Genomic DNA, 21,152 nt, shown 5'->3' on the forward strand with positions numbered 1-21,152 from the left:
TATCATGTATTAGGTGAGAAAACGGCTTAAACGATCGGTTAAAGCTCGTTAAAAACGGAAGAAAGGAAACCGAAATTGAACGAAATAAAGATGAAAGCCAAAAAAACAAGAAATGAATTAAAAGTCTCGAATTTGGAAACTTACCCGTTGAAGAACAACGAAGAACGGAGGAAAATCTTCACGGATTTGCTTACGGAAACCTCTCAGAAGTGTCACGGAAGCACCTCGGCTTGGATTTTCTTCACGAAAACAATTTTTTTCACCCAAAACAGCTGAAATGCATAGCCAGGGGAATCAGCGACCCTCAGAACAACCCCCTTTTGCCATTCTATAGGAAAAAGGGGGAGGAGGTTCCCGCCCAGCTCGCCCAGGAAAGCTGGGTTGCATCCTGCACAAGCAATCCAGCTTCGAAAAATAGTCTGGAAGGCCCTAATCAAAATTTGAAAATTGCTATTTGCATCCCCTCATTTTGATAAGTTCACCCCTCTTCTTTCGTAATTTACGGAAAAATTACGGAAGCCTTACGGAAGTCTATAGGACTTGATTTCTACTTTTTTTTCTCTTCCTTCTCACCCATATTAAGTGAAATATGCTTATTTAGGGTTATGGGAATTTTACGGAAGCATTACGGGTGTCCCGAAAGCCCCGAAAGCCCATTATTTAACTAAAAGGGGGAGGTGGTTGCCACCTAACTCGCCCAGGTGAGCTAGGTTGCTTCCACCTTAAGCAAGAAATTTCCCAGAAGCCTCTAGAAGGGCCCAGATTTGAAAATTACTATTTGCACCTCCCATTTTACTAAATACACCCCCCTTTGCCCCCTTTTCCTGATTCTTTTTCCGTAACGTTATGGAACCTCACGAATTATGTAAAAATACTTGTTTTCTTTCCGTAATGTCACAAAACTTTACGGATTACGCAACCATCCCCTCTTCGGCTTCTGGAATGTTTCGGAACTTTACGGATTGCGCAATAATGTTTCCTTTCGACTCCTGACATGTCGCAGAACTTCACGGATTGCTTAACGATGGGTGTGAAGTTCCTCGAAGTGGTCAAGCAAAGGTTGCATGCCATCAAACAATGGTCCCCAGACGAAATTAGGGTACGACAATATGTCACAATTAGTGAGCTAGAAGCTCATTTAACAAGGATTTATGAATGTAACACATGAGAAAAAAATAAAGAGAATGGTACTTTTTTTTTATCACATGTCACATTTCACTTTAGATGTAAAAAAAGAGACATGAAGAGAGACACTTATTTCAATTCCTTTTTGAAAACAACATAAAATAGTGTAGAAAAGGAGCTTAATCCATGGTTTTCTAGACTTTTTAATTTTAGGGCCATTTCTATCCATAGGCCCTTGGCATTGCCCCAATTGACTAGGCCGTAACAAACCCTAAAAAATTTGCTATAAATACAAGAGTACGTAGATGAGCATTTGCAATTGTTTGAGTGGTTTTACTCCCCATGTCGTGAGAAATATTTTTGTATAAATTGTTTCTATTTTGGACAAGATTTACTAGATGAGCATGATAAATTGTAATATTGAGATCATGAAATTGTGATTGAAATTGTGTGTAAGTGATAAATTGAATATGTGATGAATTATGAGATAAAATGTTGCATTGAGATCATAATATTGTTATTGAGATTGAGTATAAGGGCAAAGTTGAACATGTGTTAATTTGTGAGATGTAGGTAAACATGTGATGGTGGATTGTGACATTAATTATGAGATGTTAAATTGCGGACATGAGACTTGGTTGTGAATAAGTGTGTGGTTAACACTTGATGTGACAATACTTGTGTTGTGAGCTGTGAATTATACAATAACCTGATTGATATTTACCTTGAAAAAAGTGTTTATGCATAGTGTTAAAGGGAAAACGTAGGATTCCTAGTTAGGAACCTAAAGTGTTAAATTGTAGCGCAATGTGTTAAACATGTTTGAAACACGAGTGTGATGTCGTAAGTATTGTATAATTCATGAGCAGTATCTACGTGAAAAAATTGTTTTAGGCTCCAATGCATGATTTATTACAATTTTAAGATAAAATAATTAGTAAAAAGAATATTATTTAAATATATATTTATACAATTTTTAATATACTGGTTTTAACCAGGTCTTTGAGGGGCAAGTGTTATAGAATGATGTCAATCACATCACTTTGTTGGAAAATTCTCACACTGTTAGTATATTGGCCATCGTTGCATATTTTTGTTTGTCACATAGGATGGTAGCCAATCCTCTTCAGCTGAGGGATCTCAAGCTCATTCTCACCTCAAGTTCTTAATCACATTTTCTACTCAATTTTCTTCATATTTATTTTTTCAATTGGATTTTAAATTTTGAATTTAGCGCTTTTTGTTTTCTTAACTGCTTTTGTATCTCCTTATAATTGCATTCACTCTTAGAATATAGGGTTGAGTTTCTTTTATTCATATTTTTTTTTTGGGGGGGGGGGGGAGGGGGGAGGTGGCGTAGCTCCATGTGGAGCTTGTAGGCCTTGGATCTTCTTCATCAATGTAGTCCTTTGCTTCTTGAAGATGAATGACGACAAAATGGAGAAGGAAGAAACATGATTGATGACGCTACTTCAAGGAGAAGATGAGTCAAGAAGTAGCTCACCACCATAGGAAGCCATGGATAAGAGCTTGAAGGTAGGAGAAGATGAATGGAGGGAGAAGGATAGAAGGGGCACAAAATTTTGTGCCTCAAATGAGGTCTGAACTTTGAAGTGTAATTATCAAATGATCAAAGTAAAAAAAATGCACACACATGGCCTCTATTTATAGCCTAAGTATCACATAAAATTGGATGAAAATTTGAATTTCTATTCAAATTTCACTTGAATTTGAAATTGAATTTGTGGAGACAAATTTTGGAGCCAAAATTTCACTAATTATGATAATTTTAGCTATGGTTTAGCCCACTAATTCAAGATCAAGTCCAAGATTCTCTACTAAGTGTGCTTAGGTGTCATGAGGCATGTAAAGCACCCAGGACATGCACAAAGTGTGGCTATATGATGTGGCAATGGGGTGTAGCAAGAAAATTCTCACCTCCCCCTCTAAAATTTAACTGGATTGGGCTTCTCCCAATTCAATTAAACTTATTTCCCAACACATACATCAAATATTCACTTAATGCATGTGAAATTACAAAACTACCCCTAATACAAAAAATTATAGTCTAGGTGCCCTAAAATACAAGGGCTGAAAAATCCTACATTTATAGGATACCCTACCTACATTATGGAGCCCTAAATACAAGGCCCAAAAATAATGAAACATTAATCTAATATGTACAAAGATAAGTGAGGTCATACTTAGCCCATGGGCCCGAAATCTATCCTAAGGCTCATGAGAACCTTAGGGCCTTCACTTGCATCTCTGGCCTAACCTTCTTGGAGTCTTCTATTGAATGCCCTTGGGGGATAGGATTCCATCATTCCCTCCCCCTTGAAAAGGATTTGACCTCAAATCCAGAGGTTCTTGAAACTCTGGGGTTCTTTGCTCAACACCTGTAAAAATAATAAAAACATATATATTAGTGGTGTTTGGTATGTTGGAGTAAGGCAAGGTCTGAAAATCCATTTCCTGGACATCTTCCCACGAGGGAACATGGTTCCTCACCAACTCAATGAGTGGTGCTACAAGTATAGAAAAATATGGGACAAACCTTTTGTAAAAGTTTGTGAAGTCATGGAAGCTCCAAATTTTCCTTATACTTGGTGGAGTGGGCCACTCAGGAATGACCTTTATTTTCTTAGTGTTCGTGGGAACCTCTTGATTAATATTTAAAAAATTATAGAAAGTAATGCAATAAAACATACCTTTTTTTGTATTTTCATGTTGATTATTCCTACCAAAAACTACGCTAAACCTAAGGTGTCCCATATGAGCACCTAAGTTTGTATTGAAACTAAAAATAAGAACAAACCTACCTAATAAGTCCCTATCTACACAAATCTTGAAGATGTTTGGCGCATGAGTGATTTTACAAAAGAGGGTTGCACCACTCAACACATTCATCATATCACTTATTTTAGGGATTTGATGCCTAATAACACCTATTTTGTGCACCAACAAAGCACAAGGATTTAAGCTCTTATGAACAAAACCCTCATCCAACAACTCTTTTACTTGAGGAATAATATCAAGCCAAAAAGGTGTGGCAGTGTTAACAAGTGTCTTTTTACAAAGGAGAAGATTTAGAGGTTGTCTAAGAGGAGAAGTTTCTTTAATATTTGTCTTTATTTCATAATGACTTTCCTTCTTAGCTAACCTCTTGGAGGAGACACTTACGTCCTTACACTCCTCCTTAACCATTAAAGGTTGTCCTTCTTCTTTGGGATAGATTTCTTCACTAGATTCTCCCCCCTTCGCTTCTTCACTTTCACTAGAGGAAGGTGAAGTAGTAGCCTCATCTTGGCTACTATAAATTTCTTGGCCCCTCATAATCATGGTTTTCTTAGTGGGGCATTGAGAAGTAATGCGTCCTCTTCCAAAACATTTAAAGCATATTATAGAGCTAGTCTTCTCTTGCATACTAGCCTTAAGGGGTTGCTTTTCTATTGTCTTCCCCTTATCATCTTTGGGTTTAGAAGGTGTCACCCCTAAGATGCCTTTACCTTGGTCTTTCTTTGTATAAGAGTGAGAGCCATAAGATTTTGAAGTAGACTTCCTTTTAAGTTGTTGCTCTACACTTATTTCCCAATCTAAGCAAGCCTCTACATCGTGCTTCCCATGGAAGTATGGGAGGTTAATGTTAGCCTCTTGAGGCTTTCTTTCCTTTTCTCTCCTATGGGAGTGAGGTATAAGATGTGACCTATGTCTTCCTTCATAATAGTCACGAAGTTCTTCACTTAGGCTCTTGCAAGAGTTATGACTACTATAGGAGGCATGTTTTTCTTTTCTTAACTCTTTTAGTATTTTCCTTCTTTTTTCTTCCCTTATTTGTTCCCTCTTATCTTGATTCATTTTTACCCTCTCTTTTCCTTTTTCTTTTCTTTCTATTTTTTCGTTTCATAACTTGAGGGAACTCAACTCATCTAAGATTCTAGATAGATGGTCCTTATGACTAGTACCCTTGCCATTAACACTAGATGAATGATGACTCATGTTGGTTCCTAAGTTGTTGTTCTTTCTTGTTGGGGGTTTGCAAAAAGGTAAACGCTAGGGTTCAAAAGAACTCAAGATAAGCGTGATAAGCAAGAAGAAAGTATTATGCAAGAACAAGATAAACTAGGCGTGACTAGTAAATAAAATAAGCTATGAATTTAAGAATATAACACATTAGAGAAAAAATATTAATTTTTTTGTACTTTCCACTCACATGTCATTTTTTATTTTGAATAAAAAGAGACATAAAATGAGAAACTATTTCAACCCATTTTTGAACAAACATAAAACAATATAGAATTTTTTATTACACATCTATAAAAAAAAAATTTGGGTCCCTTTTAGCCATGGACCTTGACCCATCACATGCACCTCCTGCCCAAGGAAGACCCTGATGATTAGCAACTAGAATGTAAAAAGGAAGGCAGAGGGGTGGTGGATGGGAAATGGAAAAAGAAGGAAAAAAAGTGGTGCAGGAGAGGTGGTGACAACCGGAGGAAGGGAGGTTAAAGGAAGATAAGAAGGGAGTCTTTGTTGACTAAGTTTGGGAGGATATGTGGAGCTTTGAGGGGGAGAAGTGGAGAAGAAAAGGGGAGCAGAAAAAGAGATTGAGGGAGTGAATTAATATTTTTTGTCTTTGCCAATATGTCATTGTTTGGTTTATGTCCTTATAAATCATTTTTTCCCCCTGTTCATGTGTCCATGACATAACACTCTTTGCATATGGGTCATCTTGACATCATCATGATGTCATCATGCTGATAATGTGGCACCATGACTACATCATCTTTTTGTATCACACATTGTTGAAAGGTGCCAAAAATAGTCTAGTTGAAATTTCTAGGGACAAAAGCTATTTTCTTTTGCTTGGACTAAAATACAAAAATTATAGTAATAAAAAATTTATTTAAGCCTTTTTTTAATGTGGCAAGTAAGATGCTGTTAAAAATAAATATTTTACTGAATATGTTATTATATGACTATTTTCTTATGAAATGAAGTAGGAAAATTTATATGTTATTATATGACTATTTTCTTATGAAATGAAGTAGGAAAATTTATTAAAGCATAAGTTTCATGCATGATTTATTGTAAAAAAAGTTACATTATCTTACCAACTTTAGGAAGAAATATTTATATTAAGTATTTAAATTTTTTTACATGTAAAAATTATTTTTATTAATATTAAAATTTTGCATTTTTTAAACCAAATGAAAAATTCAATTTTAAAATCAAATTGATTTTTTTTAATCAAATCAAGTGGGAAATTTACGATTAACTCTGCATAATGAACAATTCATGCTCCTAAAAAGACATTAACAAATAAATTATTGGGTGTAATTATTTTTATTTTACTTCTGATATAATAAATTGAAATTTTCTTACTTAGCTAAATTATTTTTTTTATTGAATAGGTTATTTTATCTTACATGGGATGAATATTTTTTTATGAGATGAAGTAGGAAATTTTATAAAAAAAAATAGGCTTGATGCATGATTTATTGTAAGATTTTACATTATCTTGCAAATTTGGACAATAAGTTTTTCATTACGTATTTAACTTGTTTTGAAATTTAAAAAGTATTCTTTATTGCAATTACAATTCTATAAATTTATAAAAGTATAGGCTTGAATGCATGATTTATTACAATTTTAAGATAAAATAATTAGTAAAAGGAATATTATATATATATATATATATATATATATATATATATATATATATATATATATATATATTAAAAAATTAAGTGTATACATAACAATGACAAAAACAATATTCCGTTCATGGAATGATTAAAAAAACTAGTTCAAATACAAAACTATTCAATTTTTCTGTTTCAATTAGTATCTGTTAGGTTGTTCGAAAGCTATTGTACATGGCTATTATGGAACAAAAGAATTTTCATTATTTTATCAATAAAATGTTATTTATTAATTATTAATTTTTGTTAGTGGGAGAGAAGAATTAATTCTAACCATATAACTCTTTCAAAGGAACTTTCATAGCAATACCTATGGTATTCAGGATTATTACACTTCAAAAAATTATCTGTAAACTCAAGCTGTACTGAAACCCACTTATATCTCCATTTCTTGGATAATATATTGGTTTTAACCAGGTCTTTGAGGGGCAAGTGTTGTAGAATGATGTCAATCACATCACTTGTAGGAAAATTCTCACATTGATAGTATATTGGTCATTGTTGCATATTTTTGTTTGTCACGTAGGATGGTAGCCGATCCTCTTCAGCTCACGGATCTCAAGCTCATTCTCACCTCGAGTTCTTAATCACAGTTTCTGCTCATTTTTCTTCATATTTAATTTTTCAATTGGATTTTAAATTTAGCGCTTTTTTCTTTCTGAACTGGTTTCTGAAGTTTCTTTTATTTTCTTTCTTTTATTCATTTTTATGGGGGGCGGGGGGGAGATTTGTAGATTGGATCATCGAAGATCAAATGTGGGGAATGGGCACAAAACCAGCAGCCAAAAATTTTGGTTTATGTTGTTGATGATATTAGGTTTCATTTTTTAGTGTTTTTTTTTCTGTTTTATGGAATCAATAGTAGAGGAAGCATTACATGATGACACAAGTAAAACATAAGATTTTGATGTATTGACATAAAACCAGAAGCCAAAAATTTTGGATTGTTTAGGAGTTGAAGCAGATAATGTGAGCTTTGCGTTGCTCTTAACTGAATTTAAGGACAAGCTTTGAGTTTCTTCATTTTCCTTTGCAGATGCCTCTTTGCTAGCATAATAAATATATACAATTATGTTCATCCTTTTCTCTTAGTAGCTTATAATTTATTTGGCATAATTTTATCATCTGCTTTAAGTCATTTTTCACAATTAAATAGAAGACCTATTGTAAATTAATTAAGATTCAGGATTTTCTTAATTAGTTCAGTATATTAAAACGAATGTTAGCATTTAGTAAATTTTAGGTTTGGTTTCATTCTAAAATTTATTTTTTATTCTATCAACTTTTAAATAAAGGTTCTCACATCGACAAGGAGATTCAAACACATGTCCATGTGGGATATAAGTCCAATTCTTACCAAATGGACTAACATTTGTTGGCTCAACTACTACTACCTCTATCAATTTCATTGTCACCACCACAATCACAATTGTTTAATAGTCACAACCACCAATGTGATAGAAGCAAATACCATTATCGTCATCACCACCACAAACATCCCTACCACTACCCCTACTTCCATCAGGGTTGGTCTTAACATTTTATGGGTCCTAGGAAAAATAATAGATAAGGACCTTATATATTTTTTTAGGTAAACATTTTATTTGGGTGAAGTACTCAACGATTTTATAGAAAATTAATTTTTGACGACAAAAATATACATAAGTATTTCAAAATGAAACATATGTTGTATGAAAAATAGACATAATATAGTTTTAAGAGATCTAAACAAGTGAAAAGATACATGATAATTTACAGTCACCCAAAAAATTATATTCACACAAATATTTATGTATAAGGTCACATCTAAAAAAAATATACACAATATGAATATATAATTTTTTAATGCACTTTTATTTGTTAAAAATTCTCTTCATTTTATTTTTCTTTCTATTTCACTTTTGCTTTCTCATCACATCATAAATTTTGGTTCTGTATACTAACTTTTAATTTTAATGTCTTTATAATTTGATTTGTTATTTGTTTTTCGCCTATCTTATTAAAATAAAAACACTTTTAAGTTATTATAATAGGTTGATTTAGATAAAAATACTTTAAGTTATTATAATAGGTTGATTAAGTGTTATTATTATTTTATTTAAAGGTTAAACCTACAAGCATCGAAATACCTCCTGTGATCCCAAATTGCATGGTTGGCACCAGAAGAGATATAAATCCTAGGCAGCAAACTCCAAATATATTAATAAAAAATACAAAAAAAAAGGAAAGCGGGGTGTGGGGTAGGGTCATAGACCTGACCCATCTATCTAAAACTGTAGAAAGGCAAACCACATCTATTACGGAAGAGGTCCTTTCTAATGAAAGAAGGGAGGACACTCCACCAGTGAAAACCCTATAGAGAAAGAACAAAAGAGACAATTTTACCAGCACAGTTGTTGCTTTCATAGAAGATATGTGAGTATCTAAAAGTTAAATTTACTATGTTAATATTTTACACTTACTTAAAAATTCATTTAACATGAATTTATACATATAACATATTAGGAAAAAAAACTAAATCTTTTATACTTTCTTCTTGCAGTTCAAATTTTAATTTGAATAAATAGACATAAAATGAGAAAATAATTTCAACTCATTTATAAAAATAATAAAATAATATAAAACAATACTACACAACTATAAATAAGATTTAGTTGTGACGTTAAGCTATGCCCAGGGTCGACCTTGACCTCCATGAAAGCTATGACGTTAAGCTTTTGCATTTGCATGATGTACCCTACCAATGATGACACCCTTAAACATACCACATACGCCATAAGTTACTGATCATCAAAGAGAGGAGGTAGTGAGGAAGATGTAGGTGGTATATGACTCACTACCCATTTTGGTGGTCGTAGAGGATAAGCGAACCATCATAATGGAAGTACGAATAATCCACCATGATATTTTGTTGAGTATTTACTAATTTTATGAAAAAATTTATATGAAGTTGGATTGCATGTTTAGATATAGGTTGACATATGTTATATCTTCTTGGAAGCATGAGCTCCAATGGAGATCCTATAATGACTAGCAACTGGAATCGAAAAAGGAAGGAAGGAGATGGGAAATAGAGGTGCGAGAGAAGTGGTGAAGGCTAGAGGATGAGAAGTTAAAAGAAGATAAGTTTGGACTAAGTTTGGGACGAAGGGTGAAGCTTTGAAAGGGAGAACATAGAAGTGGAAAAGTTTGAAGGAAAAGGGTTGTAGAGACATAGAGGGGATAAATTAATATTTAAACCTATATTTTATCTTAATATTTAATTTAAGAATAAAATATTTATTTTACCCTTTCCATTGTGTTATTTTTTAGTTTAAGTTTCCATAAATTATTTTTATTTTTTTTCCTAGTTCCTCTATTGGTGACATGACACTCTTTGCATATATGACATGTAGTAATCATCTTGTTAATGATGTGACATGATAATATCATCATGAAGTAATTAAAGTGATAACAAGGCATGATATCAATATCATTTCTATTAGACGAGTTAAAAATTTGAAGGATGAAAGATCTTTTTTTTTTTTTTGCGTTGGACTAAAATACCTAAAATTATACATTACATGGACAAAAAATATATGTCTTTTTAAAGTTGAGTAAGATTGATCAAATGCAATAAAATAAATCTATATTAATGCTTTATTCCCATTACTACAATAAATATTAAAAATATTTTTAAGCATGTTTAAATAATAAGATAGGAGAGTTATAAATATAAATTTTAATTTTCGAGTGTAAATGTTTTTAAAACATTAGCATTTGTTTAAAAGTTGACAGAATAAAAATTAGTTTTATTTTTAGGATTCTTCTATATAATTTTGATTGTATGGATGTAATAAAGATTTGTTGAAGTTTAACTAGAACCACAAGTGTTATTAATTAATTGTTTTATATAGTAAAATTATTTATTTTGAAAAACAAAATAACTGTAAAAAAGGTATAAAATCATTCAAATTCATTTATTGGAAACTGAAGAAAAAATCATCCAATTTATTCTTTGATAATGCAATATGATGAAACCGAAACACCAAAATAATACAAGACGAAATGCTATAGGAGATTAATAAATATAACTTTTAATTTTAAAGTATAAATTATATGTGTAGTTTTAAAAATATTATCATTTGTTAAAGAGCTGACCGAGTAAAAATTAATTATATTTTTAGGAATCTTATTTGATAGTACACTTCTAATAAAGATTTGTTGAAGTTTAACTAAAACCTCAAGTTTTATGAATTGAATTGTTTTATAATAGTAAAAGTATTTATTTATAAAGATAAAATAAGTCTAAAAAGGTATAAATTCACTTTTTGGAAATTAAAAAAAAATTATCCAATTCATTCTTTAATAGTGGAATATGATGAAACCACCAAAACACCAAAATTGTGATACCCTAAAATCTATTATGAACAAACATGTATTTTTTTAATAAATTAATTTTTTTTCATAAACATGTTCATTAATCCAATTGCGGAAACATTTTACTTTAACCAAATGTGAGTAAACTTTTCTTTTTCTTTTTATTCCTTGATACATATAAGTGATGACAAAAATATAAACCGTTTGATAAAAATATGTGTTCCAATTATAAACCATACCCTTCTTGAATGAAGAGAAAGAGAAATGCTAAACTTAAACGACTGAAATATATATATATATATATATATATATATATATATATATATATATATATATATATATATGTGAAGGGTGATTCATTGCAATAAATAACAAGTTTGAAACTAAAGATACATAGAGTGTGGATATGCCCCAAAATTGTAGATAATAAGAAGATGATGACTGCAAGTACCCACAAAATATTTGGAACCTAGGTCTACCCATACATATGCAAAAGAAAGGGAAACACCTAGTCCCAGAGCAATCATTACTAACCTAAACCTAGGGAATAAACTGTGTGCAAAAGGGGTGAAACAAAAGGTCGATAGTTTAGAAGATCCCTAACAGTGAGACTCCTACGAGGAAACATCCCGCATATCCTATGAGGAAAGATCCCACATAGATCATTACCATCCCTAGGTTCAAGCTATATGGGTCACACACAAAACATAACATGAAGCAGTGTCCGAGGTCACACCTCCCGGTCTCAAATAAAATCACATTCCATAGTTATAGTTGCCCAGGGTTCACACTCTCTGAGTCTTTTAATCATACAAAAATACATCATAAAGCATATAGAAACCATCAAATTCATCACAGAATACTTAGACAAAAATTAACAAAGCAACACATCAATACTTAGTCAAAATTTAAGCAATTCAATATATCAAGTAACATGCATTAAAAACACTAGCTTTTAGAAAACAACCAGATTTAAGCCTATATAAGATAACCTTAAAGGAAAATTTCTTATCTTTTCAAATATTTCATTAGAAAAATCTACAAAAAATCATAAAAATTCTACAAGGTAACAAGACAAGGAGCACTTCAGTTTGGACATAGTTCAAAGATTTATGAATTTCTACCTCTTCCCAAAACCAAAAAGACTTCTACTTTTTACAGTGTGAAGCTAACAAAACTCTTTTTCTAGAAATGTAAAAATTACACAAAAATTTATATTATGTTTCTCCAAGTAAAATTTTCTTTCTAACAATTTTCCCAGACCTAAAAACTATCCTGCAACAACTATATTTCACTTGGTCCTTTAGAAAATGAATATGAGATCCATGTTTTTTGTAATTAACATGGCCTTCAAATTACAACAATGCTTGTGCTGAAAATTTTGGTGTGATCACCCTTGGCCTTTGGTGTTTCACGAGTTTGAGAGAATGGAGAGGAGAGAGTTCAATTTTCTTTTGGTTAAGATGATGGGAGATGAGAGAAGAGAAGATAAACTTGTGTTCAAAGATTTGAAAAGATAGAAAGAAGTGAGTGTGTGAGGGAGAGAGTATAGCCATGAGTTTAAGAGAGAGGGATGGAGTTTGAGTGTTGGAATGGTGACGGTGGTGATTGGGTAAGTGGGGGTGCAAGCATGGTCAGCCATGCTTCCTCAATGGAGAGTGCGAATTCCTTGCAATGATTGCTAAAAAGTTATTTACACTGTATAATTAATTTACACAACGTACTTTTACACTATGGAAATAGATTTCTCTCACCAAAAACATTTTTCTACCAACTTTAATAATTAAAACTAATCCAATAAATTTTAATAATCTTAACGCTTAAGAATTTTCTTTAATTATGTAAAAAAGAAAATCCCCAAGATCCAATTATTTTCTTTTTCTAAAACGGATCTAAATGACTACAACTTATCATCCGCAAAATAATTTGTGGGCAAACACTGACAAGTAAGTAATCACAGAGAAACCAATTAATTAAGGACCTAAAACTCACACTAAAAGAAGTCAATGCTTTTATTTTTAATTAAATCACAATTTATAGTCAAAACAAACATAAAAAATACTCAAGAAAGACTATTTACACAGACTGAGTTATAATTTTCAAGGTGTTACAAGAATAAGACAAAGGAAATGCAATTTTCAATAATGATTTTCATTGGTTAAATTTGGTTGATATAATCTATAACATTTTTAAAATAAATTTGAATTCAATATTCATATTTTGTACTTACAATTGAAAAATCAAAATACAAAATATAAATATAAAATGAAATTTTCACAAATAGTCAACTAGTTAAAATAATTTGACTTAATTTTATGACAACTAAATCCAATAATATATTTTTTAAAATAATTTGAATTCAGTGTTCTTCTTCTTCTTTTTTTGCTTATCCATCCAAGCACATATACTAGTCTTAACAAAATAAATAAATAAATTAGGAGCTCATATGCATATGTAGTGATGTTGATATATGGGAAATCAGACTTATTCTAATTTTGTATTGCTTTTGGCTTAAAGAAACTCTTTGAAATATAAAAGTTCATAATTTATTTGCATTTTACATTTCCTCAAAATTAATCTAAAGCATTAAATTTTACAACATTAATCTATTTCAACAAGCAAAAACTTTATGTCAGATCATTATCATAGGCCCATTACATTCTAATATGTCACAATTAGTGTGCACGAAGTTCATTTAACATGGATTTTTGAATGTAACCCATGAGACAAAAATCACGATAATGATACTTTTTTTCACATGTCATATTTTAATTTGGATATAGAAAGGGAGACATCAAACAAGACACTTATTTCAATTCATTTATGAAAACAACATAAAACAATGTAGGAAAGGAGCTTATTGCATAATTTTATAAACTCTTTTTTATTAAATATGTTGGGCCCTTCCAAACCCTAGGCCCAGGCCACTATCCCCGCTAATTAGGCCCTAGCGAGCCACAAAAAGATTGCTATAAATACAAGAGTATGTGCCTAGGTCAATTCACTTGCTTCCACCTTCATCGTTGTCAAAGTGGCGCATAATATTTTTTCCACTGGGTTTCTTACTCAACATCAGGTGATTGCTTGCTTCCTCTCTCAGCTTTTTTCAAATTTCTTATCATGATTTATTTATCTTGAATAAATTTAAGTTTAGCTCTTCATTTTTGTCGTCAAAATATCACTCTCTCGGTTGGTTCTTTTAAAAGGAGTTTCTACATACTTGTTAGAAGCCCTAATTGTATTATTTTATTATAAAAGTTTGCATGTTTTGGCTCCTTGTTTAAAATTATGATATTTTTTGTTGTTGTTTTGAGTTACTTACCACATTAGGAAAAAATCATCTTTTTTTCTTCTATTAAATTGAATTTTTGGAATAATTCTTCAAAAATAATTGATTATTACAATCGTTGGAAACAATGGCTTAGGCCCCGTTTGAGGTGGTTGCCGATTTTCGATTTTCTGTTTTAAAATGTAACTTCAAAATGGAAACGTGTTTAGGTAAAATGGGGTTGAGTTGATTTTTTACTTCATTTCAAAATTGTTTTAAACTCATTTCAAAAACAATAAAAACAGTTTTCTTGTTAATTGTTTGTGGTTTTACACTCTCACAATTCTACCTTCATTAGATCCACTCACCAAAACCACCATTGTGCCACCACCAACCTCCCATTTAGCAGATATGTTCACCTAAACTACCACTACACCACCACTAGCCTCCTGTTCATCAGATTTGCTCGCCCAAACCACCACCGCAGCACCACTAGCCTCCTCTTCACCAGATCGACTCTCCAAAACCACCCCCGGGCCACCACCAACTTCCCATTCACCATATTTGTTTGTCCAAACCACCACTGAAACACCAATACCTCCCTTACATCAAATCTGCTTGCCTAAACCACCATCCCACCACCACCAACCTCCCTTTCACTAGATCTACTTGCCTAAACCACCATCGCACCACCATTATCCTCCCTTTCACCAAATCCTCTCACCTAAACCACCATAAACCTACCTTTCATCAGATACACTTGCCCAAACCACCACTGCACCAGATCTACTTGTCGAAAAAAGGATTTTGAAGTTACTTATTATTATTAAGGCGAATGTCATTGGAAATTTAATGGAACATTATAATAATCGATTATTTACTAACACCTTAGACACTTCTATCAATTTGGCTAGTGGAATGTTGTGGAGAAGTCATGAATTACTTAAAAGATTTTTTCTTTATCTTTTAATATAATTTTCAAGATTTTAGTGGCACATATTTTGCTTTTATTATCGTAGTATGAATATGGCTTTAGCATCTTGCAAAAATTTCACTTTGAGATCCATATAGAAATGTTATTTACGGTTTTAAAGGTTTCAATATTTTGTAATTAGAGTCCATAATTACTATATTTGCAACACATCAACATTTACAATTTAAAACTTTTAATGTTTGTACAGTAGACTTTATACCTTTTGAATTATATTTGAAAACTAATGTGAAGGATTGGATTCTAAGAAAATCAAAGCACATTGTTTCATCATTTGCATAGTAGATTGGTTTTGTAGGTTTTGGAGTACAAATATAATTCTACATTATAAAGTCTTTATGTAGAAGAGCAAACAAAATTCTACAAAAGACATTTTCAGGGAAGTAAAACTATTGAGTTATCAAATTTATACACATTCATGTGTGTGAGTATGCAATATGGTAGAATCATTTACCTTTTGTACTTATATATTTTTAATAATATATTTACTCTTTGTTTGAATTTTTATTTTACTTAGGTTTTGGTGCAAGAAGGATGGCCATGGTGAACAGATTGATGAAAATGAAGTGAAAAGTAATTAATGTGATTTATAGCATCCTATAACACTCGTTGATCCAGGGCCTTGTGAAGATCAATATACTAACAAATGAATGGAGGTATAAGTGGGTTTCAATCCCACAATTTGAGTTTACAAATTATTTTGAGAAGTGTAAGATTCTGGGATTCATTAAAGTTTTAAGTATTTTTATGGAAGTTCTTTTGTTGCATAGTGTCTCAATACATCAGTTTACTCTTTGCATCCTAAAAACTTCCCAACAAAAATTGGATTGCTCAATAAAAGGATTATGTTTTTACAAGAAAAGAAAAGTGACTAAATTTCATGAGTTTTTGAATCAACTAACATATATCAAACAACCTAATCTAATAGTGTTATATTTGATATGGATCTCTTTGTTTGTTCGTAAGCTCACGAAATTTAATTACCTTTTCTTGGTAAGAACATAATAAAATTTTTGAGGATTCAATTTTGATTGAAAGTTTTTAGAAATTAATGTAAAGACTAAACTAATGTAATGGGCCATTACGTAGCAAGAGAACTGTAACAAAACTTAAAACCTCAAGGTATTCTAGATTTTTACACTTCTCAAAAAAATCATTTGTAAACTCAAATTTTGGGATAGAAGCCCACCTATACCTCCATTACTTTGATAGTATATTGGCTCTAACCAAGTCTTGGAGGGGAGCAAGTGTTGTAGAATGATATCAATCATGTCACTTGGTAGGAAAATTCTCACATTGATAGTACATTGATCATCATTGCATATTTTTCTTTGCTGCAATGAATGGTAATCAATCCCCAACTTATGGATCTCAAGCACATTCTCACCTTGATAATACATTGGCCATCGCTGCATATTTTTGTTTGTTGCATTCGATTGTAATTGATCCCCATTAACTAATGGATTTGAAGCACATTTTCACCTAGGGTGCTTAATCTTAGTTTTTGTTTAATTTTCCTGGTATTTAATTATTAATTTGGATTTTAACTTTTTAATTTAGCATTTTTTGTTTTCTAAACTTTATATATATATATATATATATATATATATATATACACATTTATTTTAAGCAATTTATATTTGCATTCATTCTTATAATATATGGACAAAATTTCCTTTTCTTCTTTATTTTATTGATACTATAATTTTTGGGATTTGTAGATTTAATCATCAGATAATGAAGATCGAATGCTGGGAATGTGAAATGTCGTTGAAATGTCAACGTTTCTTGCCTATTGATTGGTAATATTGATACTAGAAATTTTTTTTTTTTGCTATAGTTGATGATTTTTGGATTCATTTTTAAGAGTTTTTTTTTCCTATTTTTCTTAATTGGTAGAGGAAAATTTACTTGATGAAGCAAGTAAAATATAAGGTTTTGATGTATTTGACATAAAATCTAAAGCCTAAAATATTTAATTGATTCGACTGATTTTTTTCTTTTTTGGTTTGTAATTTATAGTTGATGTGGAACTAAAGGATACAACTTTGTCTAAGTTAATCACTACTGGAAGAGAGGAAGTTGGTTGCAGTACCTTCCTATGCAGGGTTGTTATTGCACTTGTTGTTGTAGGCAAGGAGGAAAAGATTGTAGAAGAGAAGGAGTAACTAGATGATGTAAGTTTGAAAATTAAAACTTAATTGACATTTATTTATTATTTAGATTCATAACTCTAATAATGATTATATGTATCATTATCATCATAATCATATTTGTTTCACATGATATGTATATGAAAAGTAGTCTTTTTTATAGAATCTTTATCAGGTGTTCCACATTATAAATCTTTAATTAAGTTGGTAATTGTGAGGATATAAATTTAGTAACATCTTTAACAGATAATTGTGAGGAAGATAATGTGGGAATACAAAACAATGCACCCAAATGTTAATAACAACTTGTCTCAAATGAAACAAATGAGGTTGTTACCAAGTGAGTGGTGTTTGTTGTCTTATTACTTTTCTCTTAGTAGCTTATAATTTATTTGGCATAATATTACTTTTCTCTACACAATTTTTCACAATGAAAAATAAAAGGCCTGTTGTAAATTAAGATACATGAATTTTCTTAATTAGTATAGTATATTACAAGGTTAGGGTTTTGGAAATTTCAGGTTTGTTTTTACTCTTAGAATTCATCTTCTCAAGGATTCATTAACAAATTTACCTTTTCCAATGAGTAATGTTGCTCTTATCTTAAGGAAATTGTTTCTTTAGTTATATTGAATTGAAAATTAACTATTTTTCCACTATTTTGTTGACTTGTGTGTGAGTCATTCCATTCGATATCTTTACTTTTCTATCCTTTGAAGCCATTTTTAGGTTTCTTGATCTTAGCTTTTTTCATTTCTTTTTTCTTTTCGATTTGAGTCTTGTCTTATATTATGAGAATGTGATTAGCTGAGGCTTATTGGTTTTGGTGCTGCTTTTGCAAATTTTGTATCATGTTCATTGTGCTAGCTTGTTGATATGTGTCGCAACCTACCCTTCGGCAGGAGGGTGACGCGAGGGCTCACGGGTGCATCTTCCAAGAAAGGAAAATACGCGGAGTCGCCACCAACATTTATTCGAGGAAAACGTCGGAAAAACCGGAAAGACGTGGTCTACGAACTTTAAGTGTGAAAGGTTCGGGAGTTGTATTTACGCACGGGGAAGGTATTAGCACCCCATGTGCCCGTCACAAGGGACGACAGCCTTTAATCAAGTGTGCAAATATGACTTCAATTTGTTTTATTTCCCTTTTACGTTTTTTATGTCTTTTTATGCCTTTTATATATTTTTTATCTTTTTGTGGTCGACAAGGGTGTTTCCCTTGCTCTTACGTATTCCTCAATTGTGATAAGGAAATCAGACCTACGTAGTTCTTACAAAAGGGGCGAATCAAGTGATTCTTTTTACTTGGAAGGGGGTCATTTAAGGCGTTGGACCTTAAAATGATTCATTTTACTTGGTGCGAAAGCTAAGGCATTGGACCTCTAACCATCTCACGAGGTCGACAAAAGCGGGGCTTTTGCTCCTACGTGTCCTCCATCGAAGAGGAAATCAGACCTACGTAGTTCTCGCAAAAGGCAGTAAAGTGATGTATGGATTTTTATGCTTTTGAACGGTCCATGTTAACCGACAAAAGCAAAGAGGACCGTTTAAGGTGTTGGACCTTAAAACAGTTTTTAGTGATTTTTGCGGACAAAGCTTGATTTATGAGTTGATTTTAGCCTTAGCTGCACTTTGGTTATTAGTCAATTGATCCAAGAAAACTTCCAAAGAAAAACGTCCGATTGATTTTTTTATATTATTTTATTCAAAAATATTTTGATTATTTTATTATTATTTTTCTTTTTTTGGTTTAACCGAGGTTACAGCATAAACAATCGGTTAGATTTTACTTTAACAGTGATTAAACGAGATTACATCATAAATGATCGATTTAAATTCATTTTATCATTTATTAGGTGAGAAAACGGCTTAAACGATCGGTTAAAGCTCGTTAAAAACGGAGGAAAAGAAACCGAAATTGAACGAAATAAAGATGAAAGCCAAAAAAACAAGAAATGAATTAAAAGTCTTTGACTTGGAAACTTACCCGTTGAAGAACAAAGAACGAATGAAGAACGGTGAAGAACGGAGGAAAATCTTCACGGATTTGCATACGGAAACCTCTCGGAAGCGTTACGGAAGCACCTCGGCTTGGATTTTTTTCACGGAAACAATTTTTCACCCAAAACAGCTGAAATGCATAGCCAGGGGAATCAGAGACCCTTAGAACAACCCCCTTTTGCCTTTTTATAGGAAAAAGGGGGAGGAGGTTGCCGCCCAGCTCGCCCTGGGTTGCTTCATCCAGAAGCAATCCAGCTTCGAAAAACAGTTTGGAAGGCCCAAATCAAAATTTGAAAATCACTATTTGCACCCCCATTTTGATAAGTTCACCCCCTTCTTTTGTAATTTACGGAAAAGTTAAGAAAGCCTTACGGAAGCCAATAGGACTTGATTTTATGCTTTTTTCACTTCCTTCTCACCCATATTAAGTGAAATATGCTTATTTAGGGTTATGAGAATTTTACGGAAGCATTACGAGTGTCCCAAAAGCCTCGGAAGCCCATTTTTAAACAAAACGGGGAAGGTGGTTGCCACCTAACTCGTCCAGGCGAGCTAGGTTGCTTCCACCTTAGGCAAGAAATTGCCCAGACACCTCTAGAAGAACCCAGATTTGAAAATTACTAATTGCACCTCCATTTTACTAAATACACCCCAGATTTGAAAATTACTATTTTCATCCCCCATTTTACTAAATACACCCCCCTTTTTACTTACCTTTTATCGGAGATAGGAGGAAAGTAAAGATAAGACACTGATTTCGTCCGCCTTAGCCTTTTCCGTAATTAATCTATGATGAATTCCAAAGGTCATCCTTTGCCCATCATGGGGATTTAATTGATCTTAATCACAATAGTTCCATCCAAAACGATTTGAAATAGTTGACTCCCATCTTTGCTTCTTCTTTCTCGGCACAAAACAAAACAAAACAAACAAAAAATAACATAATATACACGTATACACATGATTGGTGAAGGAACCAATTGGGAAAATAACAAAAACCGTATTTTCCCCTCACTGGAGGCTCCGTACTTGATAACGAAGGATGCATGAACAGCGCTACACAATCAATTCATGGGGCTCCGAATAAGATTTGATGGTGGATGATGCACGAACAGCGCTAGGCAATCAATTCGTGGGGCTCCGGACTCGATGGTGGAGGATGCATGGATGGCAATCAATTCATGGGGCTTCGAATAAGATTCGATGGTGGAGGATGCACGAATAGCGCTAGGCAATCAATTCGTGGGGCTCCAGACTCGATGGTGGAGGATGCATGAATGGCAATCAATTCATGGGGCTCCGAATAAGATTTGATGGTGGAGGATGCACGAACAGCGCTAGGCAATCAATTCGTGGGGCTCCGAACTCAATGGTGGAGGATGCATCAATGGCAATCAATTCATGGGGCTCTGAATAAGATTTGATGGTGGAGGATGCACAAACAGCGCTAGGCAATCAATTCGTGGGGCTCCGGACTCGATGGTGGAGGATGCATGAATGACAATCAATTCATGGGGCTTCGAATAAGATTTGATGGCGGAGGATGCACG

At 32.5% G+C, this 21,152-nt stretch overlaps 1 long non-coding RNA gene across 1 annotated transcript; it reads left to right on the forward strand.

The window, feature by feature from the left end:
• The first annotated feature begins 14,200 nt into the window (after positions 1-14,200).
• LOC114403834 lies at positions 14,201-16,201 on the forward strand. Its single transcript, XR_003664704.1, has 2 exons — positions 14,201-14,265; positions 15,966-16,201. It is a non-coding gene; the product is annotated as an uncharacterized LOC114403834 (long non-coding RNA).
• The last annotated feature ends 4,951 nt before the right edge of the window (positions 16,202-21,152 follow it).

This window comes from Glycine soja, chromosome 1 (assembly GCF_004193775.1).
Source record: "Glycine soja cultivar W05 chromosome 1, ASM419377v2, whole genome shotgun sequence".
In the NCBI taxonomy this organism is placed as follows: Eukaryota; Viridiplantae; Streptophyta; class Magnoliopsida; order Fabales; family Fabaceae; genus Glycine; species Glycine soja.